The 15,000-nt window shown below is 38.6% G+C and overlaps 1 protein-coding gene across 6 annotated transcripts in view; it reads left to right on the plus strand.

Annotated features, from left to right (window-relative positions):
- PIK3CB (phosphatidylinositol-4,5-bisphosphate 3-kinase catalytic subunit beta) overlaps positions 1-15,000 on the plus strand; it is a 195,599-nt gene that overhangs the window by 43,708 nt on the left and 136,891 nt on the right. For 5 of the 6 annotated variants that reach the window (XM_084639467.1, XM_084639471.1, XM_084639470.1 and 2 more), the window contains one exon: positions 14,774-14,892. The exons of the other annotated variant lie outside the window; for it this stretch is intronic. The gene's annotated coding sequence lies outside the window, so the exon portion shown is untranslated. The remainder of the gene's footprint in view (positions 1-14,773; positions 14,893-15,000) is intronic. 6 annotated transcript variants of the gene reach the window in all.

The following is a 15,000-nucleotide window of genomic DNA, read 5'->3' on the forward strand; positions in this document are numbered from 1 at the left end:
TGAGTACCTGGACTTCTCATTGGCTTCAACAAAAGTTACAGGTGCTTTTCATCTTTTGGAATCAGTTCTGTAAAATGTGTATTCCCAGGGCATTTCCCACATCAAATTAGGATTCTTTATCGCTTCATATTCTATCTTCTTCCGTTTCCTCAAAATAATGTTTGTGATATGATGCAAGCCTTCATCTCTTCCCATTTTATCATAACAGAATTGTATTTAAGATGCTTAGTAAGATTTCCCAAGCCCTTTTAGATGAATCTACTTCTAGGGTTTCAAAATTAATTTTATTGGTGGGAAAGTTTGTGGTAAGACACTGAGTTGGGACTCAGAATATCTGGATTCAATTCCCAGCTGTGCCACAGACCTCTTGTATGATCCTGGGAAAGTAATTTCATTTCTCTGTGCCTTAGTTCCCCATCTGTAATAATGGGGATAATAGTACTTTTACTCTACTTATATCTTAAGATAGTCCATCCAGGGGCTTTGTCTTATGTGTATGCATAGTGCCTAGCACAACAGGGTCCTAGTCTGAATTAGGACCTCTAGGTGCTACTGTAATACAAATAATATTATTAATAATATATTAAATTATTTAGCTATGGAAACTTTCAGTTGCAGCAGTTGATATCAGACATGAATAGCTGGTAAGTATTTGTATACACTACAGTATTAGATTAGGAATATTGTTTCTCATCCTCATTTGAAATGTGAACTGTATAGTCTCAATTTAATGCATTTTTATATGGCACTTTTAAAAACACATCTGGTAAAATATGTAATAGCTGGAATGTTTTTGCTTTGACTGGGAGCTTTTACTGAGGAGATGCCCTTTTAGGGAATGAAAATCTACTCTTTTATGATGCACTACAAAAATTAGCCATAAAAAGGAAGAGGAAAAAATCCTTTACCATTACATTTAAAATGTTTGGATTTTTGAATGTTAGTGTATTAAATGGGATGTCTTTTTAGTGTAAATAGTTTAATTGGGAATACAAATATAAATGATTAACCCTCTCTATTTAGAACTATTATCCATGAGTTTATCTTTCTGTTTTTAGATAAGTTAGGTAAATTTTGTGAGAGGTTAGCGACATTCCTGTCTTAGTCTCTCCACTAGAACTGATAGTATCAAATATTTTAACATGTACTCTTTCTCAAGTGACATAATTTGCTTTATGGGACAAAAAAAATCAACATGTAAGCAGATGTGTCCTAACTTTATTTCTACTTTGATTGGAATGAACATTGGTTGTGATCAGTCATAAGATTCAAAGAGGTCTTTATTTCCATGTGTCTTTGGTTTCCCACCATCTGTTTGATCATTTGAAATACCAGTTTTAGTGTTTAAAACCGCTCTTTGGGGATTGAAATGCTTGAGGGGATGGAATGGAACGGAACATGGTCTCTCAAATCTCTAGGTGATCAGTTCAAATCAACCCCAACCCGGTAATGACCAAAAGTCAGGGCCACTTATTAACTGTCTGAATGAAAAATAGGTGCTGGTCTCAAATCCGTTTGTAGTAGGTATGTATCTAATATCAAAATTCACACCTTTTTGTCAGGTCAGCAGAGTGGTCAAAGATTGAACGGCAAGGAGATGGATCTACCTGTGGAGGGCCAAGTCAGAACTGAGGTTCACTGGTCAGGAAACTTAGCTGTCTTATGCTTAGTTGTCTTAACAAATCAGAGCTCAGATTTTCTGGGTAATCTGCTGCAAATTGACATTAAAATAATCTAGTGTCCCTAAATGAAAAAAGGACATAAAGCCTATTTCTTTTTTCCTTTGCAGATCATCTTTTAAAACACAGACTTTGGTTGCAGTTTCTCAGAGAACAGCCTTGCAGAGTAAATTAATCGTATTCTGTATTCGTATGACTTTATAGACTTCCCTTAAAGATTAGAGGTGTGTAGGTATTTAGACTCTTTATTTAGGAAGAAAGCTTCAGACCAGGCTGCATTTATGGAACACTTTCTGTCCAAATTACTGGATTTCAGTAAAGGGATCTAATTAGTAGGGAGAAGTTACTAGATTACGTTTGGGATGCACAGTGCCAAAGGAAATAATAGTGCACTATTATTGTTTCATTTCTGGTATGTTGAACTCAGACTGGGTTCTGGCAGCTGTCAGAAACAAAACATAGTTAAGTTTTGATGGGAGCAGAATTTATATTTGATCTTGGCCCGGTGACTTGCTGGTTAACCTTTAGTGAATAACTAAAGTTCTGTGTTCTAGTTTAACAGATGTGCAAAATTCCTTGATACTTGCTACCGCATAGCGGCGAGTGCTAATGTTTGACATGAACAGTCTGTCGTGAAAGGCCATATAATGTAAGAGTATTATTAATTGAAGAAATATTGCAGAAGTGTACTTTATTGAGCTCATGCCTCTTAGGTTATATAATATCAGGAGGTCATTCTGAGATTTTCTGTGTCTTTGAGTAGGTGTAAAAGCAAATATATAAAGAACAATTGGATGATTAGGGCCTTGTTGGTTTTTTGCCTTTGTTGAGCTATTCTGTTTCTCCTTTCCATGTTTGTAATAATTTTTATTTTTATTTTTCGAAAGGAAACTCATTCAAATTTTTAATTTCCAAATATTGGGATTCAGTGAAAAAATAGTGTCTTTTTAGGTTGATGGTGGAAATGATTTGTCTATAATTTTAACTCTGAGAAGGTTAAATATGTAATAGATTTCCAATCACATTGTGTTAACCGGAGCTCCTTTTGTTTCGCTAACTGTCACAGAATGTTGACAGCTTTGGGAAAGAGACTTGTTGTTGCTTTGTGTGTGTGAGAAATGGCGAACAGCGTATAGGTAGTCTGTAGAAAAGGAGTCTGAGAAGCGTCCCTCTTCAGGGCCTGACCCTGACCATGAGAGAGCAGAATGTTCCTCCATAAGGAGTGCCCCTTCAGCTGCTATGGCTCTGAAGCCAGTTTTGGGTGAGAAATGTCAATAGTTTTTCTCACCTATGGCCTCCTCAAAGCATTCAAAACCATCTGAGATTGATCAGCCACACTCCATCTCACAAAAAGGTGATTAAAAAGGTCTTCCATTGCCAAATAGAGGTCTGGTCATAAGCATCAGTACTCACTGACACTGTATGAGGCAGTGCTGTGGACTCTGGTAGGACCATTGAAACCAGTGCCTTCTCTTTTACCAGGGAGATCTTTGACCATGGCACCTTCAGATCTTGTACTAGTTCCAGCAGCTGTATGCTTAATTCTGCTGTTGGTGCTGTCGATGATGCAAGCCATTCTTGTGGCAAATGACAGTTTTCCCCCCGGGATGGTTCTTGGAGTATCCAGGACTGGGAGTCACCTTGTTAGCCTCTGCCTGCAGTAAGAGGGAGTGGCGCTCTTGTGGTAGCTGGATGTGAATTCCTGCACACCACCCGCCTTTCAGCTACTCAAGCACTCCTCTGTGGGCTATGCCACCCTTACTTTGTCTTTCAGGTTGACAATAGGTACAACCCAGTCATGAATTTCTTTGAGTCCTTTCCCTGTGATATCCGGCCCCTGACATTGGTTAGTCACAGAAATTCCAGATCCTTTGCACTGAGAGGTACAGCATACCCCACTTTTGCCTTAAACCACTGCTTCTGCAAACCACACAGCACTTGTGAGCACTTAAAACAAAAATGGATTTATTTAAGAAAGAATAAATATTTAACGAGAAATGAGAGTGGTGAAAACAAATGGTGCAATACAAAATTTTAAAACGTGAACCTGGATCTACACTCACAGTTTTGTGTTCAGTGGTGATTGCCATCTTGATGAGGCATTGTTTTTGGTTGCAGGCCTCCGGTATATCAGGGAACTACAAAATACAGTAGAAGACTTGCCATTTGAGGGCACTGAGCTTTTTTCTCAGAAGATAGATGATGCCATGTGCACGTTAAAAGATTCTTGGGCAGTTCTTCGCTCACTGGAGGTCTACATCCTAGTGATGAAGAGGAAACACCATGCTCAGTACAGCCCTTACTACACTCAGGATGTTTCTAAATCAGAGATCTAACCATCCTAGGTGTCACCCGTCGGCCTCATCCATAGCAGGCCTTTCTCACTGGCTTCAAAACAATCATTTTTACATCACAGTCGAGGACAGCATATAGACTGTAAATCATCTCAAATTTTAGACATCCACCCCCTATTTGGAGAATCTATCTTCCTTTTACGTTCCATGGACAGAAATTTTTTCAGGCAGGTGAGTTCTTAGCAGTGTGAAGGAGGGATATATTTTCCAATTAATATTCTTCCCCTTCACCATCCTTTTTCAGGGACTTCTCTCATGAGGCTATATTAGTATACAATGTGTACAGTCTCTCTTGAATCTGAGAGCAGTTGAGGAGGTTCCTTACCAACAGAGAGCAAGGGGGGCTTCTCTTGCCTCTACTTCCTGGTTACCCTAGCATCTGTTATCCCTTCCTTGGAGATGGGAGATTGATATGCTCTCAGTCTGCAGGATGTGTACTTTTAATGTGGCAATCTATCCTGACCAGAGAAAAAAAGTATTTTCGATTCACGACAGGCAATGTGTACTAATAGTACACAGTACTGCCTTTCAGTCTATCCATTGCCCCAGAGGTTCAACAAATATACGGCAATAATAGCAGCTCCTCTATGCCATTCAGAGATTCAAATACTTCCTTATCTGGACAGTTGGCTAATTTGGAAAAGATCAGGTTCCCACGTCCAAAACAGCATCTTGCTCATCGGACATCCTTTTTTTCTCATCTTGGTCTAAAATTAAATATAGACAAATAGACGTTACAACCAACACAAATAATAAATATCATAGGGACAGATCTAAACTGTACAGCCAGTGTGGTTCATCTTCCAATGGACAGATTCCAGTCCATAGTCTCTCTGTCCAAATTCCTCCAATCACAACAATACTGATGTCCTTGGGTTTGTGTGCAGCTATTAGGTCACATGGCCTCGTCCAAGTATGTGAGTTAGCATACCAGACTTCACCACAGGTGTCCTCTTCAGACCTGGATCCACATGGTATATTGCCTAAACAGGCATTTTGTGTACATGTTGATTTGTGTGCCTGCTTGAGTGCTTCAGTCTCTGAATTGGTGGATGGGCCCTCAAAATGTACGCAAGGGTATTCCCTTCCTGCCAGCAGAACCAACTGTGACTCTGGTAATGGATGGCTCCACCAAAGGTTGGGGAGCCCACCTGGGTCAGCTTCAGGCTTAGGCACTTTGGAGCAAAACCTCCTGGGCCTTACATATAAATATACTGGCCCTTTGAATTGTTCAGAGAGCTTTTGAGATGTTAGTTTCCACCATCAGAAACTGGGGAGGAGGGGGTTCAGGTGTTTATTGACAACACCACTGTTTTATCTGAACAGGCAGAGAGATCTGAGATCTAATCAATTATGCCAAGAAATGATCCATGTAGGCAACTTGTGCATAAAGAACAATGTCTTGCTAAAGAGAGTGATGAATACTATTGCAGTTTTCTTCAGTAGGAACTTCCTAAACCGTCTTGAGGCATCAGTACACAGACCTTCCACATCGGCTCTTTCAAGTAATAGACATCTTTGCAACCAATCTGAAGAGCAAATGCAGGAAATTCTGCTCCAGATTCTTTGACAGATATCTTCCTTCTCCCTTGGTCAGGTCTTGTGATGTATGCGTTTCCTTCTGTCCCTCTAATTCTGAGGGTGATCAGGAAGCTAAAGAGACAAAACAACGTTAATCCTCATAGCACCAGCCTGGACAAGGCAGTACTGACCTTGTGTATCATAACCAAGCCGATATACTGCACCTTACCCTATAGTCTCTTTACCTCACAGTGTGGATGATCTCTGGTTGAGCAGTGAGGGAAGAGTACTCACAGAATGTGCAAGCCATTTTGGTGTGCAGCAGGAAGGACACAAACAGAGCCAATTATGCAGCAAAATGGAAATGGTTCTTAGCATGGGCTGAGTCTCACAAGTTGTCACCGCGAAATATGGAAACTAGGCATATAATAGAGACTTCACTTCATTTGAAATTTTCTGGCCTCTCCATCGGTTCAGTGAGGGTGCATTTAGTCTCCATTTCTGCAATATGTGTACCAGTAGATAGATTTTTTGTCTTTTTTGCATCTCTTGGTATCTAGGTTTTTTTTTCTTTTTTTTTTAAAGAGCATTGTTCATATGTACCTTCATGTGTCTGATCCAGTACCCTCACGGGACCTGCATTTGGTTCTGTAGAGTTTAATGGGTTTCCCATTGAACCTTTAGCAACATCTTACTTATCTTTGCTATCAAATGAAAATTGTATTTCTGGTAGCAGTTAGTTACTTCTGCACGATGGGTGTTGGAGCTCCAGGCATCGCTAGCTGTGAACCCCCTGTTTCATGCCATTTCACAAAGACCAGGTTTCTCTTAGGTGATATCCTATGTCTATGCCTAAGATTGTATCTGCATTTCACCTCACTCAGTTCATTCATCTTCCAATGTTTTTTCAGAAACCCCATTCCAGCAAACCCAAGAGAAGCGTCTTTCTATGTACATTTGGAGGGCTCTCTATCCTTCTATCTGGACAACACAAAATGTTCTCAGATCATCTGCTAGACTTTTTTAGGCTTTGGTGAAAGGAGTAAAGGGCAACCGGTTACAACCAGTGTATATCTCACTGGATATCTTACTGTAACCAACTCTGCTATAATCTAGCAAAGGTTTCTCCTCTGAGAGTAATAGCACATTCCGTTTGGTCAGCTATCTTGAGTAACATAGTGGTGATGGACATTTGTGTGGTCCTTGGTATTTACCTTTTCTAGACCATATGCTGTCACTGAATCTTCCCAGGACAATGCCAACTTCAGAAGTCAGCCCTGCTGTTTCCCTTCAAGTAATCTGAAGTCCCATCACCTGCAAAGAAACTGCTGGTGAGTGGAAATATGTGTGCGCACAGACACTTGAAGGAGAAAAAAGTTATCTGTCTGTGCAGTAACTGTTGTTCTGTGAGATGTGTTGTGCAATCCTCCTCCTTCCCCTGCAACTTCAGGTATTAGTAAGCCGTCCGAAGGAATGGAGAATGAGGTGGTGGCCACAACTCTCTTATACCCTCAACTCTGTGTGCACGAGAAGGACAGGGGAACATGCATTGCCTAGTGATACTTCTGGAAAAAGTCCTTTCCTCACACACTCAGTAGATAAGCTTTGTAATGATACCTTACAAGAAACCTTTTGCATAAAGAATGTTCCAGTTATGTTATATTTACACTCATAAGCATATTTCCATAAAACATATGGACTGCAATGTCACAGTAGGTAATAATTTATTTTCTTCAGCACCATGGTGTGACATACTAGAGACTCTATGATATTGAAAAAAGCTGGGGGGAGTAGAAGAGAAGAAAGAAGCTGAAGGTTTTGATGCTTGATGCATTTAGCACCCAGCCATAAAAGGTTTTGTTTTTTGGCATTTGGGAGGTAGTCCTAAGGAGACTTTACACTTGTTAAAAGAAAAGGAGGACTTGTGGCACCTTAGAGACTAACCAATTTATTAGAGCATAAGCTTTCGTGAGCTACAGCTCACTTCCTCAGATGCATATCGTGGAAACTGCAGCAGGCTTTATATATTCTCTGTGTATATATAAAGCCTGCTGCAGTTTCCACGATATGCATCTGAGGAAGTGAGCTGTAGCTCACGAAAGCTTATGCTCTAATAAATTGGTTAGTCTCTAAGGTGCCACAAGTCCTCCTTTTCTTTTTGCGAATACAGACTAACACGGCTGTTACTCTGAAACCTGTCTTTACACTTGTTAGTGGGTGTTAGAATTCTTCATTCCCAATAACAGCTACCAAGGTCAGTGACTAGCTGACCTATAGCACTTCACATTTATATCCAAAGCTATGTCCAACAATGATGGGGTTAGCCATTGATGCTTCTTCTGAAGTATCAGCAGCGGAATAGTTGATTTTTGGTATTTAAATTGTACTTGTCAGAGATAAAACTACACTGCAGCATAGTTCAGGATAGCAGCAGTTCACATTTTTCTGAAGTATTTCATGCTGTTAATCTGATGTATAGCTGAATCTACCTTTAGTGCACATTTTGAAAGTTATTTCAACAACCATTATGGTTACAGATGATTTTTTACATGAAAACTTGATTACTAGAGTGCAGTTATTAGCAACTTCACAGGAAAGGATAATTATAGTAACGTGATTATTTGGACACACAATTATTTTTTTCAGTTTGGCTCTTCTAATGTGTTTTTATGTACATCAAACCCTCACAACAAAAAGAAAATTAGGGAACTAAACATACGGTATGTTAACTGAAACGTGGTGAGGAAGTGAAAATCGGTGTGTTATTCTATATTACTCAGTTTTTCCTATCTGGAAGAGATTTCAGGGAACAGAAAGTAGTAATAGCTTCATTTTGAAAAAAGTTAGCATGTAATGGGTAAAATATTTGCAGAACTACAGATGAAGCAAGTAAACTGGGTCAGAGTCTGATGTAGCATAGGACCTAATCCAAAACCCACTGACATAATACAGAGAAACTCCTGATAACTGCCGTGGGCTTTGGATTGGGCCCCACGTGAGGAGATTGCAACAGAAAGTTAACCCTCTTTCCCTTCCCCCTCCCCTCCAAAAAAGTTTGCAAAATAGTAGTGATAAGAGATATTTTGGAGGTATATTAAGCAATAAGTATGTTCACATGGTATAAAAGTACTTCCTTTAAACATGTGAAATAGGGAACTACAGGAAAAAAAGAGCAGTTCTTGCCTGATTTCAGTGTGTGGTTATGGTCGGAAAAGTGACTGTTAAAAGGGTGTTTTTACTCACCTGATTTGATCCATGTGCGTTCAGTCATACTTTTTGTTTGCTTTAACAACAAATTCGATGTTTTAGAACTACAGAATCGATAAAGCTCAGAGTGTGAGCAGGATTCTTCTATGACTTAGGTCAAAACATAGAATTTGCTAGTGTTGTTTCGTTTGTAGCATCTTTATTACTGATGGTGATACATAGGCCAAAGAACAACAACAACACCGCTTGACTTTCAGTTTACAGGTACATTTTGTTAGGCTGGCTGTTCAAAATCTTTTTTTCCTTTCTTAAAATTGTGGATTTCTATTTTAAATAGATTGGGACTTCTAGACATTCTTGAAATAGTGATTTTATAAATGTCTACTTTTTAGTTGTGGTGGAATTAATATCTTTTCCTTACAGCTGTGATAGAACTTTTAGCATACTTTAGTATTTAAGGAGCTGAACTTTAATAAATGGAATTTATTAGCTGCCAAAAATTACATTATTTCCTAGACTTGAACACTTTTTAAAAGATCTTTTCTTTTTGGCTCTGGAGTAGTTTTAACTTTTCCCCCTTAGATTTATCTTTTGCTTAACTTTCACAACGGCTTAATGTGCGGGAGAAGGGACTGCAGTGTGGCTACTACTGCTCTTGCTCTTCTGGCAAAAGTGCTTGTTGTGAATTCATACAATCTGTTGGATTGCAGCAGAACCTGTTTGAAAGCTCTTCACTAGCCTGATAAAGGGCCTTTATGGTTTGAAAGCTTGTTGATGCAATAAAAGGTAATGTGTGATTAAAAACATATCTGCTGGGCTTCAACAGCACTTGCATTTAGTCCTGTAGTGTAATTAATAGCATGCCCATGTCTTCAAGACTTGAGACCAGAGGAATTTATTTGTGTTTTGTTTTTTGTTGTTTTGTTTGGAAAGGCATCTGGAAATTCCAAAAAACATAGAACAGTAGGTATGTTCACCTGGTACTTACTTGAAAATGTTAACTAAGTAGTCCAGATCAGTTTGGTGTTACAAATTTTAACTTGTGTACGCAGAGGAAAGTTGTTTTGGAGTTTTGGCTGCCTTCTTCAAACAAGAGCATGCATGTAGTAGTGTGCTCACAAAAGAGCAATCAGAATGAAGAATTGTGGAAAGTCATCAGCTATAGTCAATCACGTACCTTTACTTGTGAACTAGACTTCTTCAAACATATCAAAGGCATTTGCTCTTATGGAACATAAAGGTCATTTAGGAATTCTCTGGTTATATTATGCTTTTTATTTTTAATTGAGTTTGTTCCTCTAACTGTTGTAATTGTGCCTAGTAATGATAGGTGCAAATATAATTGTGAATAAATAAAAAGCAAATTAAGAGAAACCCTGATCTATCAGAGCTCAAAAAATCTTTTAATTTTGTAAAATGGACATATACATCATGAAACTTCTTTATGGTTAAATTTAAATAGCTCCACAGTCTTTCTCAGGCCTAGGACATCTATCCCAAATCTTCAATAGTGAGTTATCTTTAGGGTGGATAATTTTTTTTTTAATTTAAAAAATCAGATTATTTTACTTTAAATCACTTTTTAAATTTAAATTAAAAACCTATTTGAAATTGACAACTTATGGTAAAGCCTAATTGTATTGTAATCTATTATAATAATTTAAATTAAATACAAAAAAATAATATTAAGCCATACATGTTTGCTGCCAATTTTTGAAGAACATCAAATCACTGAAGTGTTGGAAGTGTCTGGCTAAATAGCTGGAACCAGCATTTGGTGAAGTGCTAAATTAGCTTTAAACAGCAGTGTACTCTTCTGCAGGTGCAGAGGAGTAGTTTATTCACTTAATTTAACCCAATGACTAGTTCGTTCAAAGTTAAGAAACCAATTGAGAGTTGAAAATGCAGAAAAGGTTTTTTTCCTCTTGCCATCTATGAATAAAAACTAAGTGTGAGAGGATGAGATCTACTAGTTCTAATTATGCAGCGACCAGAAATAATCAGTTAAATGTACTAACTACAGATACTTCTTTTGTTTGTTAAATCAGTTAGCTTTAAATGCAAAACATGTTTTGATAAAACTTTTTTCTTATGCATCAAGCACATTTAAGGTAGGTTTATTTAATAAAAATATTAAATAGTGCTATGCATTTTTAATTGAATTGCTAGATAAATAGTTTGACACAAATTGCAAGTAAAAATTAATCACGTAGTAAATAAGAAATGCATCATTCACCATTTTCTAACATTAAAAAATGTGAAATTTAACCATCTATATAAATGTGAGTTTAAGCTAGATAATGGCTTAAATGTGTATAGACGCACTCTCTCACTGGTTAGCAAAAGAAGGACCAAATTTAGTGAAAAGGCTATATTTAGTTGCAACTCATGTTTTTGTGGTTACCAGCTGATGAGTCAACTTTTCTTTAGGAAAATAACTAAAGTACAAATGCAATGCAATCAAAATTGATGATTTAAATCAAGGTTTCTTTCCTATTGATTTAAATCATGATTAAAGTAAGTGATTTAAATTGCTTTGATTTAAATCAATCCACCCTGCTTATTTTCCTCTCCTAGGATGCTCCTGGATATCAGGATGGCAGTTGTCCTTACAACAGAGCATACCTGAAGTCTCTGCCTTTGTCTCACTACTTCTCTGGGATCGTGATAACCTTGGCTTCACCCACACAGCTCTCCACTCTTCAAAATGACAGGCAGGCAGAGAGAAACAGAAGAAGAGCAAAAAAAAGCTTATTAGATACCACATTCTTCTAGCCTTCCTCTGCTTATAGCTATCTCCACTCACACTGGAGTACTCAATTACTTCCCCTTTACCCCCATTCTCCCCCTCTCACTGCCTCAGAAGTTGCTGAATAGAGTTGAAGTCTGCAGTGGAGGTCAAGGGGAGGGGGAAGGCGGGAGATGACTAGACAGGCTGGAGGATAGGGGTCTGGAGGGCTGTGCTGGAGGTAGGGTCTTCAAAGCCAGAGTTGTGGTGGAGCTACAGGACCTCTGTGTACATATGGCTCTGGTCTCCTAATCAGGATTGTTGCAGAGATTATCTTTTTGTGAGCCCCTCTCTTTAGGTTTTATGGTGGGAGAGGATTATATGGCTTCATATTATCATACACTTTTTTTTAAAAAAAGTTGTTAAATGCAGATTAGTCACCTACTCAGAAAAGTGTTTCCTCAAATGTTCTCTTAATTTATTTAATTTAGCATGCTGGTGCAGTTATGCAGCCTGGTGTGTTGGGGTTGGAGCCAAGGCTCTGTCCAGATCACACAACATTCCACCCACCTACGGGAGGTGATGCTTCTTTACAGTCTTGTGTATCCATCTAGGGGAGGGTGGGAGGAAATGGAAAATTATAGTACAGTCATAGGAACCACAAGAGGGAAAATAGTAGGGGAAATCTGTTCACCATCTTAGATGTCTGTACACAAATACAGGGAATATAGAGAATAAAGGACTGGAAATATTAGTACGTAAACTAAATTATGACTTGATGGAATAAATCTCATGACTGGAATATTGGTGTAGTGGGGTGTATTGTTCAGGAAAGACAGGCAGGGGGTGAAAAAAGGTGTTACATTAAACATCAAGAATATGTGCATTTGTTCTGAGGTCTAGAAGGTGGTAAGAGACCAACCAGTTGAAAGTGTCTGGGTAAATGTAAATGTGGGGGGAGGGGAAGGGGAAAGAGAAACTGGGGTGATGTCATAGTAGACATCTGTTGTGGATCACCAAATCAAGAGAACACAAATATCCAAAACACAAGATCTGGTAGTAAAGGGGGATTTTAACTACCCAGACATGTATTAGTAAAGTAGTACAGCAAACATACAAAATATCCAGCGACTTTCTAGAGTGTACTGGGGACAACTTCTTGTTTCAGAAGGTGGAGGAAGTAACCAGAGGGACAGCTATTTTAGACTTGATTCTGACTAACAGGGAGGAATTGGTAGTGAATCTGAAACCCAATGATAATTAGGGTGAAAGTGATCATGAAATGATAGATTTCATGATCCTAAGGAAAGGAAGGAGTGAAAGCTGCAGAATAAGGAAAATGGAATAAAAAAACCACACTTCAACAAACTCTGAGAACTGTTAGGTAAGGTCCCCATGGGAAGAAAATCTAAGGGGAAAAAAAGAGTTTGGAGAGCTGGCATTTTCTCGTGATAATATTAAAGGCACAGCAGCAACCCATCCCCATACAAAGGAAAGACAGGCAGAATAGTAAGAGACCTATATGACTCCATAAAGAACTCTTTAATGATCTGAAAATCAAAATGGAATTGTACAAGAAGTAGAAATGTGGGCTAATTGCTAAGGATGAATGTAAAAGAATAGCACAAGCATATAGGGACAAAATCAGAAAGGCTAAGGTGCAAAATGAGTTACACTTAGCCAGGGACATAAAGGGCAACAAGAAGAGTATATTGCAGTAAGAGAAAGACACAGGAAAGTGTACGTCCTCTACTTAGCATGGAGAAGAAGAGCTAATAATGGATAACACCAAAAAAGCTGAGGTGTTTAATGTGTATTTTGCTTCAGTCTTCACTAAAAAGGTTAATGGTGACCAGATGCTTAACACAATTAATATTAACAACGGGGGTGAAGGAACACAAGCTGGAATAGGGAAAGAACAGGTTAAAGAATATTCAGATAAGTTAGATGTATTCAGGTCAGCATGGCCTGATGAAATTAATCTTAGGGTATTTAAGGAACTAGCTGAAGCTACCTCAGAACCATTTGTGATTATCTTTGAGAGCTCATGGAGGAGGGGTGAGGTCCCAGAGAACTGGAAAAGACAAACATGATTCCTACACTGAAAAAGGTGAACAGTCAGCCTAATTTCGATATCTGAACAATACATGAACAAATTATTAAGAGTTAGCAAGCACCAAGAGGATATTAGAGTTTTAAGTAATAGCCAACATAAATTTGTCAAGAACAAATGATGTCAAACCAATCTAATTTCCTTTGACAGTTACTGACCCAGTGGATTTGTGGAAACAGTAAGATGCAGTGTGTCATGATTTTAGTAAGGCTTTTGACATGGTCCCACATGACATTTTCATAAACAAACTAGGGAAATGTGGTCTAGATGAAATTACTGTAAGGTGGGTAGGCAAATTGTTAAAAAGACACACTCAAAGAGTAGTTATCAATGGTTTGCTGTCAAACTGAGGATTTGTCTAGTGGGGTCCCGTGGGGTCTGTCCTGGTTCCTGTATTTGATCAATGACTTGGATAATGGCATGAAACATATGCTTATAAAATCTGCAAATGGTACCAAACTGGGAGGGGTCATTTGCACTTTGGAGGAGTAGATTAGAATTCAAAAGGGCATTTGTTGATAAATTGGAGAATTGGTCTGAATTCAACAAGATGAAAATCAATAAAGAGAATGGCAAAACACTGCACTTAAGAAGGAAAAATCAAACACACAACTACAAAATTGGAAATAACTGGCTAGTCAGTAGTACTCCTGAACCTCCAGATCCTTATAGTGGATCACAAATTGAATGTGAGCCCACCCCAGGGCTGAAGCCCAAAGCCTGAGCCTCACTGCCTCTGGGAAGGTGGGAACTCATTGGCTGCCTGCTGCTCCCGCATTGTGCTCCAGGTTTCTCCAGAGGAGGGCAGGACCCAACTCTGCTGGTGGCCCCAGCAACCAACACCAAGGCTGTGCATCCAGGAGCAACAGGGAGAGGAAAGGGCTGCTACTTTGCCCCCTTCCTGCCAATCACAACCCAGGAGGCTGTCTGCAGGGCCTTGTGGCCTCATGCAGCCATGGTGGCCACATTTGAGAAATGCTGTACTAGACTGTGTGACATTTATATTCTTGTACAGTATGTGAAAAGAACAGAAATGTGCTGGTTAATCTGTGGCATTTTTTCATTGAGAATTTATGGAGCACGTAAAATGACAAGTAGTTTATATTTTAATTTGTTTAATTACATTCTGTCAAGATTTACTCAGCTTTTTATTTTGGCTTTGGTTTTTAAGGTCACTTTTGGATCATCGCACAAAGTCTTCAGAGAAAACAGTAGTGATTACAAGGAAACTATGCTTAACAAAAATAAATTCATTGTCAAGTGACACTCAAACAGGAGCACATCTCTGAAGTAAGTATCACTGTGAAGTCTGTCTTTAATTTTGTTAGTTTTTTTAAAAAAATCTTGTCTATGGCAGTTTAGTGTGTCATTAGTGTATTAGTGTGGAGCGATGTTCTA

The sequence above is a fragment of the Lepidochelys olivacea genome (genome assembly GCF_965140295.1).
Source record: "Lepidochelys olivacea isolate rLepOli2 genome assembly, chromosome: 9".
Classification (NCBI taxonomy): domain Eukaryota; kingdom Metazoa; phylum Chordata; order Testudines; family Cheloniidae; genus Lepidochelys; species Lepidochelys olivacea.